The 14,711-nt window shown below is 46.5% G+C and overlaps 1 protein-coding gene across 1 annotated transcript in view; it reads left to right on the top strand.

The window, feature by feature from the left end:
- The window catches only part of DHX29 (DExH-box helicase 29), a 1,004,292-nt gene that overhangs the window by 748,886 nt on the left and 240,695 nt on the right, over window positions 1-14,711 (top strand). The window lies entirely within an intron of this gene.

The following is a 14,711-nucleotide window of genomic DNA, read 5'->3' as shown; positions in this document are numbered from 1 at the left end:
TCCAGGTCTTGGACGCACTGTAGGAGAAGGAACTGCCACCGCTGCAGCTGCGACGGATGCAGTGTGTGTGTGTGTGTGTGCGAGGGTGAATGAAGAGGAGCACAGGTATCTAGAGGGCTGGTGAAAGTTCAGGCGATTGTTGGTATATAGGCATTTCCTAGGTCGTGGAAGGCTTTGTAGGCATTCGGGAGGATCTTGAACTGGCATCTCTTCTGGATGGGGAGCCAGTGGAGGTCTCTCAGTTGGAGGGGCAATGTGGATTCTTTTGGGGATGTCAAAGATGAATCTGGCTGCAATGTTCTGTATGGTCAAAAGGCTTCTGAGGAGCTGGGTGGAGATGCCAGCTTAGAAGGGGTTGCCGTAGTTGAGCCGGCTGATGACTAGGGCCAGAGTTGCAGTCTTTCTGGTGTTGTTTGGGTTCCAACTGAAGATTCCGTGAAGCATGCAAAGTATGTGTAAGCAGTAGGAGGCGACTGCGTTGGTTTGTCGTTTCATGGTCAGTTGGCTGTCGAGGATAATGACGAGGTTACGAGCATTGGTTGGTCGGTGTGGGTGTAGATCTGAGTTCTGCAGGCCACCAGCTTTGGTCCCATGCAAATGTGTTCTTCCTAAAGATCAGTACTTCCGTTTTGTCGGAGTTGAGTTGGAGGCAGTTGCCTCTCCTTCCATTTGGCTACGTTGGTCATAGTGTTGCAGAAGTTGGTCTTGGCATTGGAGGGGTCCTCTGTGAGTGAGAGGATCAGTTGAGTATCATTTGCGTAGGAGATTATGTTGGGTCTGTGGGATGTAATGACGTCAGTGAGGGAGGTCATGTAGATGTTGAACAGGGTGGAGCCAAGGGATGATCCTTGTGGTATGCCGTATTTGATGTAATTGGTTACAGAGGTGAAGGGAGGCAGCCAGATGCTCTGTGTGTGTCCTGTAAGGAAGGAGGGGATTCACTTGAGGACATCTTGCTGTATGCCTTTGTTGTAGAGTCTGTTGATGAGGGTGTTGCAGGAGACGGTGTCGAACGCCGCAGATTGGTTCAGGAAGATCAGGGCCACAGTTTCTCCATGGCCGAGGAGTGTCCTGATATCGTCAGTGTTAGCATGCAGCGTGGTTGGCACGAAATCCTGATTCTGAGGCGTCCAGTTTTGTTCTAGGAATTCAGTGAGCTGCTGGTTGATGGTGGTTTTCTCGAGTACTTTGGCTGGGTAGGGGAGCAGTGAGATTGTATTAAAATATTTGAGATCGCTAGTGTCGGCTGAGGCTTTCTTTAGGAGGGGTCTGACATCTGCATTTTCCATTTGTCCAGGAAGGTTGCTATGGAGATGGAGTGTTGAGCATTCTAGTGGTTTGCATGCTGATTGGGTTCATTGTGATGTTGTAGAGGTGGTGGGAGCAGAGGTTAGTGGGCACCCCGGAGTGGATGGAAGACATGATTGCTGAGGTGGTCAGGGCTGTGAGTGTAGACCAGGTGATAATTGTTTGACTGATGTTCGCTGGTTGGTTGAGATCCTTGGGGTTGCGGAAGCGGGTTGGAGGTTGATATTGTTGTAGATGTTGGTGATCTTGCTGTGGAAGTAGTCATAGAAGGAGTCACAGAGTTTTTGGGAGGGGTGGACGGTGTTCTCTATGGCTGTCAGGTTGGAGAATTCTTTGACTAATTTGAAGAGTTCCTTCGTGTGGTTGGCTGTGGAGTCGATGCTGGTGGTGATGGCTGCTTTCTTGGCTTCTTTGATGTGCCGATGATAGGTGCTGTGGGCTGTTTTGTGAGCTGCTCTGTCTGCGGGGTTCTTAGTGGCACGCCATGGTTTCTCAAGTTGGTGGCAGTTTCGCTTGGAGGTTCTGAGTTCTGGGGTGTACAAGCTAGCCTGCTTGGAGGACTTGTTGGATTTAGTAGGTTTCAGAGGGGTGACTTTGTCGGCGCTGTTGGTGATCCAGGGGGTGAAGTTCTGGGTGACCTGGTTGAGGTCTGTTGAGACCTTGGGGTGGGAGGTGGTGAGTGCCTGTGACCACTGAGTTTCAGTGACCTTGCTCCAGCTCTGGTGGTGGAAGAGCTGATGCCTGGTGATAGTGTGCTGGGCACTGGTGATGGTGAAGTGTACGATGGTGTGGTCAGTCAAGGTGAGTTCTGGGATGTGGCTAAATTTAACTCTGTCACTGGAGGTGAAAATGGGGTGAAGTGTGTGTGTCTGTGTGGGGGCTTTGTTTGTTGGTTTGGTGACCAGTTGGGTGTTGCCAATGTTGTTGAGGTTCTCCAGAAGGGCGAAGGAGTTGGCGTCGTTGGGGTCGTCAATGTCAAAGTTGAGGTCGCAGAGTAGGATGTAGTGGTGAGAATCGATTGCTAATGCGGCGATGAGTTTGGGGATGCTGTTGCAGAATGTTGCTCGTGGTACCGGGGTCTGTAGGCGAGGGTGACTCTAATTGCGGTCTTCAAATCAGTTTGTAATTGGAAGTTGAGATGTTCCATGAGAGGTGTGGGGTTGTCGTTGGTGATTGTGCATCTGATGGGATGGTTTACTTGAAGATGATGGCAATGCAACCGCCATGTTTGAGAGTTGTGTGTGGCAGTGGTGATGTCTGGGTTCGAGGAGGGGTTGAGCCACATTTCAGTGATGAAGGCTTCATCCGTGGACAGGATGGTGATGGTGTCCCCGATTTCTGTGGCTTCTTTGCAGAGTGAGCAGGCGTTGAGCAGGATACAATGGAGCGGTTGCGAGGTGTTCTTGGTCTTGTGAGCAGGGGTGGTGCAGGATCTTTCATAGGCCCTGTCGCAGCAGGAATGGCAGTGTCAGCAGGTGAAAGACATTGGTGGATTGTGGGAAGGAGGAGATACAATTGTTGTTTTGGCGTCCAGGGTCCAGGTCCAGAAATTTCTTGGCGGTGTATCTTTGGGTGGCAGGAGGGCCAGGGGTCCTGGTGCTGGGCGTTGTCCAACCTGCAGTGCGTTGGTGGTGCACCTGCTGCATGTGTAAGCTGTGTGGCCATGCAGCCGCCTCTATTAGTGGTTCTGGTAGGTGGTCCTAGTGGTCCTGGGTGCTGGACAAGGACCTGGAAAAGGCAGTGTGGGGACAGGGACAGCAGGCAGGCAGGGACCAGGCTGGGGGTGCAGCAGCGCAGGGACAGCAGGCAGTGCAGGGACGGAGGGGGCAGGCACAGTACCTTAAGCTGCGGTCAGGTGAAAGAGGGCTCCCCAAGGCTCTGACAGGTGTGGATGGGCCTGTCCTTGGCCCGGACTCAGCCTGTGCGCGGTCTGCAATGTGGGAGCCTCATGGAGCCTTTATCCGGGGCCGGGAGGTGCGAAAATGTGAAACCCAGCTGGCCCCGCCTCTGGGGCTGCTGGGAAATGTGGTCCGTAGTAGTCCGGTGGATGGAGGGGATCGAAGCGCTCTCAAGCACAGTAAGCTTGGGCCGGCAAGGATGGCCTGTCTACTAGTTCTTATCCCTCTAGAGTTGCATGCTTTTATCAATAGGTCTCTCATTGGTTCCTTTAGGTCTGGGCAGTTGCAGACCGGGTGACATAGATACTCTCTGGGCGAACCTCATAAACGGTATCCATTACACTATTTTGCTTGTTATGATGGTTTCTCTACCAAAGATGGAAAAGCACTAAGTCGGAGGATCAAACATTTCTGCTTCATGAAGTTTGAGTATGTGTGACTAAAATATGAGGCTGCTTTGAGCTGCTTATAGCTATTGGCCAGCATTCATTTGTGTGATCTTTTTGTCAGAAGTAGTTTGTCCTCGATCAGAGATTTTTATTTCAAGCATTTATTTAAACACCTTTTAAAGGTCGTATATGGTAGTGACTGATGCCTTAAGGCTTTCACTTGTAGTGTTACTATGGCTTTTTAAAAGTAGGATTTTAATGACAACACTGGGGAGCCAGTTATTGATGATCAGAGTATTTTAGGAGAGTTTTCTCAGGAATGCGTCAACCTATAACAACTCAACCGCTGGATAAGACTCCTAGAGGCATATTTATTAGGGGGTTTGCGTTGCGTTTGCACCATACAGCATGATACATGTGTGACGCGAACTCCAAATGCGATTCATGAAGTCATGCAAGGCCACTTTGTGCGGCACCGAGTGGATTCCAAAATCTGGGGTATCACAATGCAGTGCAAATTGCTGCGTTGCATTACTCTGCCCTGGGAAGGCATTCAGTGGGCACTGCGTTGGTGTTTTTTCCTCTTTCTCTGTGTGCTGCATTCTGCAGAGGATTGTTTTGTGGAGGAAGGTGTCCCTTCCTGCACAAAAACTATCCTGCTAATAACGTAGGCACGCTGCACCATGGTGCAAGAGGGCCTGCATTGGAGCTAGGCAGCACATTGTGCGCTAGCGGTGGCAAAAGGCAGGAATTTGCCGTACAATGTTAGGTTCGGTGCATTCCTGCCCTCTCCCTATCACGCAGCAAGGTGACTTGCGTGATATAATGACATTTATAGTCCTATACTCTTATATCTAGTACATTAGAATCAAATGAAAAAAGAAAGTGATAATTGTTTGTTTTCTACATCAATCCAAGCACTGGAGGAATTGAACAATTGCAAAGCAATATGCCTGAGGATGAAAAGAAAAAGCGGATTTCTGCAGGTTGAACCAAAGACAATAAAGATTGTGGAAATCGGTTGATGGGAAATATCTATTGTCAAACTGTATTTTGAGTCATATTGCAAGATATATGCATGGACCTACTAATGTAGGAGATAAGGGAATGCTCAGTATTTTTAAATAGTTCTGGTTTAATCCACATTTCAGAGCTGTTGCTAAACGTTAGAGTCAGCGTTGTGTTACTTGTCAACTGTTACATTTTGGCAAAAAGACTGCTATGATACATTCAGCAAGTGAAGAACCATGCCACGACCTAGAACCTGGTTATTGGGTTGTGGTGAAGAAATACGTTAAGAGCAGCCTAAACCAGGGGTCGTGTAGACCCTACTAAATGACACTTGTAATGAATTCTGCTAGTGTGGTTGCTTCTTAAAGTATTAGAGTCTCCAAATATTGTGAATTAAAGGACCAGACTGTACTCGAGTTTCTTCTCAATCTAGAATCACTGTTGTCATGCATCAATACTTGACAAACATTTAAAATAGGCTGCAGAGATTGCATGAGTCTATTACTCTATATTATCTAATGATGATTCTACTCCCAAGACTCGAGTCTAGAGGCAGACATTATGGAAGATGAACTTCTGAAAGCATTTGCCCCACTGTAAGATGCCAGGACTGAATTGCTTTACCACAGACTTTTACCAGATATATGCACATCTGCTCCCCGACAAACTTCTAGAAGTATAAATGGAAGACATGACACTAAGGTGGTTTCCGGATACTATGAGGAAGGCAGTTATAGTAATGATACCTAAACCCGACAAAGATCCTACTCAGATGAGCTTCCACAGGCCCTTCTCTATGATTAACATCAATGTTAAACTCCTATCTAAAGACCTGGTCAACAGACTCTACCCTATGATGGGAGCATTAGTACACTATGATCAGTGCACTTTTATGCTGAGAAGGAGCACACTACAAAATATTTGATGACTTCCCCACATGCACCACTCCACCCATGGTAAGCATAGAAGTGGTTCCCTTATGACACTGAAGGGCTGATTTAGATATTGGCTTCATCACAACGGTGACGGATATCCCGTCCGCCGAAATATGAATCCCATTATAGCCTATAGGATTTATATTTCGGTGGACGGGGTATCTGTCACCGTTGTGATGGAGTAACTCATCCGCAAACATCTTAGTCAGGCCTAGATATTGAAAAAGTATTTAATACCATATGTTTGAGGTGTTGCAGAAGCTGGGCTTAGGCTCAACTTCTCACTGCTGGGTGAAACTCCTCTATATAGAATCTGCAGCCCGGTTATGACTGGGGAATACAGTATTCCATAAATTAATTATAAACTCTTAAGCAGGACAGAGTGAAGGGACTCCCTGATTTGGAGTCATATTGTATGGCTGTGCAGCTCCAGCATGCAGCACAGTGGTGTAGCAGGAAAGAGATTTTGGAAAATAGATTACTGAAAGGATGGGGCAAGGGGTAGCTTGTGCCTGTTTTATTGATGCAGAGCAGGGGTGCTGCATCGCTGTCCAAATGTGGTTCGCCACACCCCCATCGTGTAGGTTGCCTTGATATGCTGGGTGATTAGATGTTCCCCATTTTCTATGTCCCTGGCGATTTGGTGGTTACAGCCGGTCAGGACGAGAGCCCCCAACATGTCTATCGTTAAATGGTGGGAGGGCGGATGGCGCACACTTGGTGATCTTTGCCCTGGGGATAATGTTTTGACCTTCGTGGAGGCGCTACTCCAGTTTAGGGTGGGGTCAGGGCAATTTTTTGCTTTGTTCGCTATAAGTTGGCAGGGTATGCTCAGACGTGAGTCCCTTGCTCACTTTGCCACTGGATTCAAGCAAGCCTGGCTGAAGACGGCTGAAATGCCAGAAACCGGTCCTAGGAAGCTTGTTTCTGGTATGTTGATTTGTCCTATTGGACTTACTTCGAATGATGTGAAGATCAGAAAGTTGTCTATTTTAGCTGATCGTTTAGCAACAAATACTGCTGGTGCATTAACACAAATTAATGACGAAACGATTGCCATATGTGCAATGGTTTTCCAAAGCAGGCTTGCTTTGGATATTCTTCTTGCTAAGGAATGAGGAGTGTGCCATGTTTGGAAATTACAGCGGTGTTGCAGGTTTGTTCCTAGTATTAGTAAGCTTATTAATCAGTATTCTAATATTACAAATGTTTAGCATGGGGCAAAGGTTCTTGAAGAGCTTGTTGTAGGAGAGGATGTTGGTTCATAGTTTAGTGTGAGTGGGAATGGGATCACAAAAGTTGGGGAATAATTTGGTGTTGTGGGTGGAGGAATGATATGTAAGATGTTAACTCCACTAATTATAATCTTATTGTACATAATTAGTTAAATACTCATTTTTAAGTTCTTTGAAGTGATATGCTGTGGGAATAGATCAAATTGTGGATGAAAAAAAGAGAAGACAACAGCAAAGAATAGAAAGAGAAATGATATTGAGATGGAAGATATAAAGTCGGACATTTATGATAAGTTGAAAACCTTGGAAGAAATGAGAAACAGGAAACAACAGATTATGGAAGATGTTTTGTAGTGTAGTGTGAATTGTGATGACTATAAGCCATCTGAGGGTAGGGATTGTAGGAGCTAATTAAAATGAATACAATTGTGTGTTTAAATTAGCATTAGTAGGCCACAAAACTACTTTATTTGGGCCTTTTGCAGATTACACAGAAAATGTGGCTTTAAAAAAGTGTGCACTGCATTTATGTTTTTATTTATACAGTGTGTTTCCTTTCTTTCTAAAATAGATTGAATGTGCCCTGATCTGTGGCAATGTTTATTTTTGCTGTAAAAATTCCCTAGAAGATATATGCTGCCTTAGGAACGCGCATTTGTTACAATATTGAAGGTTGATGTCTTTGCTAGCAGAACTGTATTTTATTTTTATTTTCAAGCAGGTATTGTTTAGGAATGCAATGTCATTACCACTTATAGGTAGGCTAAAAGTTCTACTTGTTTGTTCATTTTCAGAGGATGTATAGCATGAGCTTGTATTAAAGAATAAAACTTTTGAATGATAATTGATGTTTGTTAACGCAACATTAGGAGTACAACCCATGGTGCCACTTCATTCAGTGCTGCAGGCCTGAGTCTCAGCTTCTGAAATACTAAAAGAACTGTTGTTTATGGGATGTGAGTGAGGACTTTTCCTGACCTAGAGACAGACTTCGTGTCAATCCTCTTATTGCTTTGGCACGTAGAATATTTTTCATGATCCTCCCTTGCTTTTTAACTTAACATTCCTTATGACAATTTGCTCTTTGATTCATTATTTAATTTGTGCTGGATCATATTTTGTTCTGGCGATTAACTGGAATAGGGCATCACTTCCATTGCATATGCAGATGCACATGTGTTTGCGTTTTGTTTATTTTGTATTGAATTGCCTTCTGTAAGAGTTTCTAAATTTTAAAAAAACCTTCAAGGTTTATACTTGAACCTTGCCCAGTATGGATTTTCTTATGTTAGTTCTCTGGGTTTTCTGATACCTTTTTGCCCAGGGCTCTCTTCCTTTGGCATTCACATGTAGCCCTGATTTGTCCACTCTTCCCTTTTAATGGCAAAAAGGGCTGACAATGCCATGGTGGTCCTGGACAGTAAAAGTGCATATATGCCCCCCTCTTCTTTAGGTGTCTTTCAACTTCTTTGTTTTAAAAACAATCTGCTTTGTGGTGGGGGGACCATTTAAAAATAAAAGAACTTTGGGCAGTGATGATGGTGCCTGTATGACCTCAGCCTTATGCACATTAAGGCGGCAATGAGGGCCTAAATGTATAAAAAGTACCAGGCAGCCTAACGGCATCTGAACAAGAGATTAGGATTAATGGAGATCATATCGGAGAGCCACAAATGAACTGAATGTAATTCTTGGAGTACATTTTTAAAACATTTTTAAATCTAATTCTTGAATATAGGCACGCTGACTCTGTTTTTCCGAAGTTTTATGGAATTCACAAAATATGCAGAATTTTTAGGAATGGTTCTGAGAAATTCTTCATTTTTCACAAGGTACGATATTCTGGTTATGGTTGCTAGTTGGAGATGAAGATATTTATCTTGTGGAGGACATGTGGTGTGAAGTGCTCCATTCCATACACTGTTTCTTTGCCCATGCACCAATGAGGTTGACTGGGAAAAGGATGATGATATTATCATTATGGGAAAGGCGCAAGGTCGTGTGAAGGGAGGAAATTGTTCCCTTTTTTTTTTTTTCAAACATATTTTTATTAAGATTTTTTATAAAACTGCAATACCGTACAGCATGTCTTTCATCGAGGTAAGTATCTAAAACAAAGCAGTAGCAAGAGAAAAAAAAGGAAATTCTGGGAGGAAGTATAGCACAGGACCCATATCGCAGCCATCTTCTCTTATAGTAGTGCGAAAAAAAGAGTTACAGTTTCTGACAGTATAGAGGCTCCAAACAGGTCTTACTAAAACGTGCAAAAAGAAAGTACAGACCCAACCCGTCTTTTTCTTGTGACGGGTTTCACTCCCAGATTTACAACTGGGAAGGAACGTCCTAAAAGAACAAACAAAGAACTCCTCTAACGAAAACCCCTTATAAAATAATATCAAATTCCCCCTCCGCCCCCCCCACCCACAAAATGGTGGTGGCGGCAGAATCTGCATAGTACGCTCAGGGTTGATCAGGCACAGGTAGTTTAAAATTGAAAGAGGTGCATATCCCTAAGGGGGGGAGGACAAACGGCCATGGGTAATCCCCATGAGCGGAAAGCCACCAGAGGTCCCCATCTGTACTCAAAGTTTTTGTAGTTGTCTCGAAAGATATCTGTAATCCTTTCGAGACTCCGCAGCTTCCAAAGTCGAGAAAGCCATAGAGAGATCGCTGGGGCTTCCCTCTTATTCCAGGCTGCCGCTATGGCCACTTTAGCTGCTCCTATACACATCCACATGATGGTCTTGTCTGCTTTAGTTTGGTGCTCAAGGGTTGGATCGCGGACACCTAAAAGAATCTCTGCCATGGTAGTCGGGATGGGGTAGCCAAGCATGTCCTTATAATGTGTCAGAATTTCATCCCAGAATGGTCTTATGGTAGGACAGTCCCACCAGATGTGTTGGAAATCACCCAGCAGGCCACACCCTCTCAAGCATCTATCAGAAGTGGCCGGGAAGGTCTTGTTAAGCTTGGCAGGGTATAAATACCAATCCATCCTAGTCTTAACATGAGCTTCCCGGAGTTCTATGGAGTGGTTGAATTTCGTAATGTCGGACCACAACCCAGACCATTCCCCATCTGAGATCTCTCGGTGGATTATGTCTGCCCACATATTCATATAGCGTGGTCGAGGGGTGTGAATCGTTGAAAGCAAGTAGTTATAAAAGAATGAAATCACCCCTTTCATAGAACCTGCGGTTTGAGCAAAGGACTCAAATTCGTGAGAAGCCGTGTGGCAGCTTTGCGTATGTGTGGTGTAAGGGCCCAGTGTTTCAATTGGATGTAGTGGAAATGTTCAGCTGTCTCCAAGCCACAGTCCCTTCTACAATTCTCAAAGATAAGAGTGTCAGTATTGTGGAAGAGATGTGTTAGTGCTAAGCAACCACCCTCTCTCCAAGCATCAAAGGGTCCCTCGTGGAGAGCTGGGGGGAAGGCCGGGTTAAAATTGAGGGGTGTAAAAGGCGAGGGAAATGAAGTTCACTGTTCGTTCCCCGACACGGAGTCCCATACCTTCAAAGCAGTGCGAGTGGGAGTGCTAATGTAAGCGTTTTTGGGTCTTTCTTTCTTAGGACGACAAATGAGATCCCAAATGGTTCTACCTGCTATGGAGCGGTCCGTATGGAGCCAGTGCTTGTCTGACTCTCATTTGGACCATTCCGTCACCACTCTTAACTGGGCTGCCTTATAGTAGAGACTGAAATCAGGTAGGCCCACTCCGTCCGCAGCCACCGTAAGATTGAAAAAGAGAATCGTGCCCGCCCGCCCACCCTGCCAGATAAATTGCAAGATCATAGATTTCACTTTGGGGAGGAAATCATTCTCGAGTTCTATGGGTAAAGCTTGAAAGAGGTATAAGAGCTTAGGGAGAATAGTCATCTTGACCGCGTGGATACGTCCGAGCCAAAATATGAGAAGCGACTTCCATCTTGTAAGGTCAGATTGAAGACAACGAAGTGAAGGTGGGAAGTTAGCCCGGTAGAGCCCATCCACGCGTGGAGTCACATGAATCCCCAAGTACTGGAGCGAGGTAGAAGTCCATTGGAGCAGGGTGTGCCTCTGCAATTCGCGAATCTCAGCCTCTGGCAGTGTAAGGTTAAGTATATATGATTTACCGAGATTGACCTTAAACCCCGCCACCTCTTTGAATTTTCCGAGCTCGATTTGAAGTGGAGGTAGGGAGCTGGACGGATAGGCAAGAGACAGAAGTACATCATCTGCAAAGAGTGGTATTTTGTGTTTTTCCCCACTAAAGGGGATTCCCTGAATCTCTGGGTTCGCCCTTATAGACATCGCTAGTGGTTCAATACTGAGGGCAAACAAAAGGGGCAAAAGGGGACACTCCTGGCGAGTGCCTCTTGTGTGGAGGAAGTGGGCTGACATCGTTCCGTTTACCTGCACCCTGGAGCATGGTTGTACGTAGTTAGCCCGGATCATGGGAATGAATTTATCTGCAAACCCGAATTTCGTGAGCGTGTTAAAAAGGAATGACCAATCCACCCTGTCAAAAGCCTTCTCGGCATCCAACCAGACAAGCACTGCGGGGACATTTCTTTTGGAGGCTTTCTCAATCAAATGTATTATATACGCCGAGTGTTATCGTGGGTCTGTCGGCCCTTAATAAATCCTGATTGATCAGGGTGGATGAGGTCAGGCATGAGGTCGTTAAGTCGGATCGCTAGGATAGCAGAGTAAAGCTTTGCATCTAAATTTAAAAGGGCGATAGGGCGATATGAGGAGCACAATTGTGGATCCTTCCCCTGTTTGGGTATAACTGTAATAACTGCCTCGGCCATCGAGCGAGGAACCTCTCCCTCATCTGCCATTTTGTTAAAAAGCTGTATGAGATGTGATATGAGGTCTGGGGTGAAGGTTTTGTAAAATGTTGATGTAAACCCGTCGGGTTCCGGGGCCTTGTGTAGTTTGAGGGCTTTTATTGCAGCACCCACCTCGTCAGAGGAAATAGGAGCGGTGAGTATGTCATTCCACTCCTGGGAGACTTGGGGAAATTGAAGTGCCTGGAGGCAATTGTGTTGTTTAATCATGTTCTCTGTTCCACGGTGTAGAGGGTCTTGTAAAAGGAACCGAAGATATCGGCCTTGTCCTCGTCTTTGTGTCAGCTCACCGTCCCGCCGCATTATGCCTCCTATGTATTCCCTCTCCCATTTTTCCGTCAGTTGTCTTGTGAGGTGTTTGCCTATCTTGTTGCCCTGTGAGTAGGAGTGGTGTCGAAGTTTGAGGAGAGTGAATTCAGCCCTATTATTATAAATGGCCCTGAGTTTCCCCCGGAGGGCGGTAAGAAAGCGAAGGGATTCTCTAGTGGGGTTGGTTTTATGAGTAGTTTCAGCTACGGTCAGTTCAACCTCAAGTGCTTCTCTCTCCTTGGTCCGTTGTTTGTTCAAGGTAGAGTTGAGGGCAATGCATTTCCCAGAAAGACTGCCTTGAACGCGTCCCAATTAGTGTATACTGAGGTGTCTTCGGGGTCGTTTAGTTTAACAAAGTCAGTGATTGTTTCTCTCAGTTCCATGCAGAGTATCCTATCCCTCGTAAGAGCAGCCGGACAATACCATTTAGGGGTTGTAGGAGCAGGGCCACTCCATGTTAGACAAATCGATACGAGGCAGTGGTCTGACACTGATAGAGGGAATATCTTAGCTTCCCGGAGAGCTCCCAGTAGATTCTGGCTCACAAAAATGTAGTCAAGCCTCGAGTATGTGTGGTGAACATGTGAGAAAAGAGTATAATCGCGTGTCTGAGGGTAAAGGGTGCGCCAGGCGTCCCTAAGGCCTAAGTCATATACCTGTTGCTTAGTTTCTGTGGAAAAAGAGCAAGTGTCCGATCTGTGGGGTTGGGTGCTATCTAGATCAGGTTGCCATGTAAGATTAAAATCTCCCAGTAGGATTGTTGGTCCCTCTGCGAAATCCTGAATTTTCCCCACTAGTGTGTTTAAGAAGGCTACCTGTCCTGTGTTAGGGGCATATGTTGCAAGGAATGTGTAGGTTTTGCCTTTCAAGGTGCCTTTTACCATAACTAATCGGCCATCTTTATCTGTCTGGACATCAGTAGGCTGAAGTTTTGTGGAGGTATGGAAGAGAAGCACGACCCTCCTATGTTTAGTAAGAGCGGAAGATCGGAAGATCAAAGGGTATTGTTTATGGCGAAAGCGAGTGTCCTCGGCTCTAGCGAGGTGTGTCTCTTGAATGGCCACTATATCAAGATGATAATCAATGAGGTACTTCCATACCTTTTGGTGTTGTGCCTTGTGGGAACACCCCAGAGCCCGTCCCGGGGGCAGCTCACGTTGTGGTCAGGGGATAATCAGTGCTCCAGTGAGGTAGCCCCGCTGTTGTTACTAGTGCTGCATTCTTCCGGAGCCTCGAGAGATGCGTGGTGCTCGCATCAGGTCCAGGGGTGATCCCAACCTCCCAGAAATGGATAGGGTCACCCTATCTTACCGCCGTGCTCACCTTCGATCATGGAGCTTATGGTATTGGAGGCTAAAGTGCGGCGAACCATGAGGGTGGTTCCCTTGCGATCTTCTGCCTCCAATGTCAGAGGGTAACGAGGCTGAATGAGAAGCAGTTCACGGGTGCTATGATGGCTTGATCACTCTGGGCCCACCATTTTAAGAGCTGGCATATGGCGCATTACTCGGGAAGGAAGCAAGACCCTCTCATTGACTTCCGGAGCGGATCCCGCTGTAGGCGATCTCCAGGCCCTTCGCATTCACCTGTGCTTTGGTGTAGCTGCTTGCAGTAGGGAGGTCCGCGCCGGTGCAGTCACCGCCAGGAAGTCTCACGAAGCTGGGTATATAGCTCGGGCACCGACCTTCACCCGTTCGAGCTGTAGAGGTGACGTGGGGAAATCAAGTTGGGGAAGGTGCATAGCAGGAGTCCCGGGAATCGACAGGCCTTTTTACAGTCAGACATACAGGGCAAAATCAAATCAGGTCGAAAGGCTCGTTGTGAAGGCGGCCCCCCATGTGTCAGGTCTCACTACTCTGCTTACGCACCTGCAGGTGTCGGTAGCTGTGGCAGATCTCAGCGGGAGTGGACCGGGGTGGCGGCCCTATCTCACTCTCCGGCTCACCCCAGGGTGTCTTCCTCCGCTATGCCAGGGAGCAGTCACCGCTGGTCGCAAGAGACGATGCCACCTCACGGAGCCAGGCCTGTAGATACCCCTCCATGAAATCGGAATCGCCAGTCTTAGCAGGTAGCCACCGCCATTTTAAGGTGCGCCGGAGCCGGCCCGTCTCTACCCCGTTTTTGTTGTTCCCGGGGAGCCGGCGGGAGTGCAGGAGTTCATAGCATGCTCCTGTCCTTCGGCATGCTGTAGGAGTATTTTGCGGTCTATATAGCGAGATTTAGCCTCTCGGAGTTGCAGCGCGGACCGGGAGCCGAGACGAGCTACGTCCGTCCGGCCATCTTGCCTGGTCACACCAAAATTGTTCCCTTTTATTTAGAGAAATTACCAAAGAAGCAGGACAGGAAAAAGTATAACACAGATTATCGCTTAGATAAAATCTTTTTTGCATCGTGAAAAAGCCAAGTAATTGTCAAGGAGGCTTAAATGACGCTTAATTACTGAACTAATAAGTCATAACTCTGTAATGTTTCAGTGAACCTGTAAACTTTGTAAGCAGTTCATCATCAACTTTACTAACGTTTGGCGAAACTATGTCCACTGCATCTCACTTGAATCACAGATGAATAAAAGTAATGCGATAGGTTTCTTCATTGTCTTGCAGAAACCTTCGTGAGACTGTGATGTTAAATTCTTTTTTTTTCATTAGTGATATATTTTTGTATGTTTCCTGCATGGGCCTTCGTTGTTTTTCCTATCTTAGCCTAATTCAGCACGCAGGGCCGAACTGGGACTGAAAACCGGCCCTGGCAAAGTTCTCGGCCGCCCCCCTTTCGCCCTCTCCCCCCCCCCCCC

The sequence above is a fragment of the Triturus cristatus genome, chromosome 2_1 (genome assembly GCF_964204655.1).
Source record: "Triturus cristatus chromosome 2_1, aTriCri1.1, whole genome shotgun sequence".
NCBI classification, from domain to species: domain Eukaryota; kingdom Metazoa; phylum Chordata; class Amphibia; order Caudata; family Salamandridae; genus Triturus; species Triturus cristatus.
This window is presented reverse-complemented; position numbering and strand designations above follow the sequence as displayed.